Source organism: Pinus tabuliformis, chromosome 1_2 (genome assembly GCF_031772625.1).
Source record: "Pinus tabuliformis cultivar Carrire ecotype Pingquan chromosome 1_2, CPIR1, whole genome shotgun sequence".
NCBI lineage: Eukaryota > Viridiplantae > Streptophyta > Pinopsida > Pinales > Pinaceae > Pinus > Pinus tabuliformis.
Genome location: NC_142298.1, coordinates 322274301 through 322277217, shown reverse-complemented (window position 1 = coordinate 322277217; position 2917 = coordinate 322274301). Strand labels below are relative to the sequence as shown.

Here is a 2917-nt window from a genome sequence, read left to right as displayed (position 1 = left end):
TTCATGTTGATGTTTCTGAAGGAAGGAATTTGCATAGCACTGTGCAGCTTATGTTGGTTACTCACACAACAATGTTAAATACAAATACTTTGCCTTGGCCTACTCTGTTTTGTCACTGGGCAATTCAAATTTCAGCGTTGAAGGACATTTCTGGACGTTTTCTGTATTGCTTCATCTCCAGTAACAACCTTAATCTCCTTTCCGAGTTTTTGCTTCATTTCTATTTGATCATATTACAGATAGAGGACAACAAAATAATACCATGCATACTAGTAGTTATGTAGCAATCTCCTGATGCTCATATTACGGGTAGAAGGCAGTAAAATTTTCATCTTTCAAAAAAAGGTGGAATATGGTCCTATTACAGTCTGATAGCTTGGTCTTTCCTTCATCTACTCGAAGTAATATATAAGACGAGGATGCTTTCGAAAATACTCTTTGTCCAACTTCAAAACCTCAGCACAATCTGCCACAGAAAACTCAGCTCCAGCCAAAAACTGTGTGTTTGTAAGCTGTTTCTCAGCCTCATTAAGTAGCCTTATAAGTTCATTCGTGTTTGAAGCCAAAGCCTCCTGATCCTTCAACATTTCCTCCATGGCATGCATGGCTTGAAGTTTGTTGTGATATTTTCCTGCCAAATCAGGATTTTCCACAAGACGAGTAATGACAACTTGCCTTTTGAATTAGCGTGATCACTTGGACAATGATTTATCGTGAAGAGTTTCGAGTCCCATGAATCAATCTTCTCTAGCCACTCCTGGACCTTGCTCTGATCTACCCTTTTATGGCCTAAAGGCTTGCCAATCTTGGCAAGATACCTGTTTACCAATAAAAATTGATAGGATACGAATCATTAAATAGACATCAATAAGGCCTCTGAAAATAATTCAAATATTATACATTCTGTAGGTGAAAGAAACTTACCGAATCATAGTCAGTGAGTCACAGAAAACTTGATCCGCAGTGATTAGTACAGGAATGCTACCATTAGGAATTTGCCTGAAAAACTCTGCATCCAAATTCCTTGCTTTGAAAGGATCCACAATGTGGGGGTTATACTTCGTATTTTTCTCTTCCATCACCAAGCATACCTTTTGGCAGTCAAGTGAAGGGGGATGGTAATAAAAATCCATCATATTGAATGCCTTACAGTTCGCAGACCTTGCAATAGATAATTCACAGACCTGCTTCTTATTGTTGTTTCCGACAGCAATGAATGTGATGCATATAGCAATGTGAAAGGGAAAAATTAGGCTGGTAAATTATTCTCAGAGACAGGACAGATTTTTTCATTCAGTATGTAATCTATTATAAAATCACACTTTGATGCGTTCAATTACTGGAGAAGCCTCAATGCTACAGTTAATCAACAATTTAGGTGTATCAATGTCTTTCAGAGAAATATATACTCCGGTATATCTTTTCTTTATTTTGGATGATTCTTAAAGTAGCAATATATCGTTATTCAATATAATAGACAAATTGAGACTGGTTGGTCCCTACCTAGGTTTCCAAGTGTTTGTACCTTGCAACATGTTTTTCTTCATGGCGTTTATCCAGCAATAAAATCCAGTATTTCTGAAACTATTGTAAAATCCCTATTAAAACATGGTTTATCCAGCAATAAAATCCAGTATTTCTGAAACTATTGTAATACGGCAGATCCGGCTATGGAATCCAAATTTTCATATGGGAATTACAGGACTAATCCAGCAATGGACGTCCAAATTTCATATGGTAATATGTATCTCTGAAACTATTACAACAAGACTGAACCAAATTTTCATATGGGAATTACAGGACTAATCCAGCAATGGACGTCCAAATTTCATATGGTAATATGTATCTCTCAAACTATTACAACAGGACTGAACCAGCAATTGAATACAGATTTTCATGTCCATGGGAGTATTATTTCTTTTCAAGGGTGCAAGTCAGATTACAAAGAAAATATTCTGAGAAAACTTAACACGCTAGTTTTTTGAAATTTAGGTGATGGGATTCCATCAATATCTGGTATGTGCTCTTCAATAAGACAAGTCCAATTCCAGAGTGCGAGTAATTAGTCAAATTAGTGAACCACCATTAGATTTAGCAAACATTTGATGAGTTAAAGTGTTTGCCATGAGAGAGAATTAGTTAAGATATTATTTAAGTTGTAGCTTAATTATGTATTCTTTAGTGAACCACCATTAGATTTAGTGAACCACCATTAGATTTAGCAAACATTTGATGAGTTAAAGTGTTTGCAATGAGAGAGAATTAGTTAAGATATTATTTAAGTTGTAGCTTAATTATGTATTCTTTATTGGTGTATATTTTTAAGTTAATTTTAATATTTATTTAAAAATAAAAATTTACATTTTCCTCAACTATTTAACCAAATTTACTAAATCTCGAGATAAAGGTAAATGGTGTTTCATTTTTAGACGAAGGTTGATATTAATCTACTATATATATATCAATACTAAACTATAATGGCAAAGACTAATAAAAATAAATTATATATATATATATATATATATATAATATATATATATATATATATAATTTATTTTTATTAGTCTTTGCCATTATAGTTTAGTATTGATCAATCCAAGTTATAATGTTTGACTTTGAAAATAAATATTTATTTTTAAATATTATTGAAAAAATGATTTTTCAAACATTTTATTGGACCATAACTTTGAAGGTATAGCTTTTGTGCCATGTCGACTGCTACCTCAGATTTTTTTTTTGCCATAATTTCTGGATGTATTACTATGGTACGCAGATTGGAATTATCAATTCAGTTCCGGGAGGACGGATAGTGGCAGAGGAAACAGAGTATCTTTCTGCATTGAATAGGGCCTCCAAATGAAAAGAAAAGCCAAATTTCTGCACTCTGAATGACTCTATCTTTCATAGGTCTGCATCA

At 33.5% G+C, this 2917-nt stretch overlaps 1 pseudogene across 1 annotated transcript; it reads right to left on the bottom strand.

Moving 5' to 3' along the window:
- Window positions 1–269: 269 nt before the first annotated feature.
- On the bottom strand, window positions 270–1562 carry LOC149205665 (glutathione S-transferase TCHQD-like; annotated as a pseudogene). The gene is made up of 2 exons (XR_016251893.1): window positions 925–1562; window positions 270–818 (listed from the first exon to the last, which is right to left on the bottom strand). The product of XR_016251893.1 is annotated as a glutathione S-transferase TCHQD-like (transcript).
- Window positions 1563–2917: the final 1355 nt, after the last annotated feature.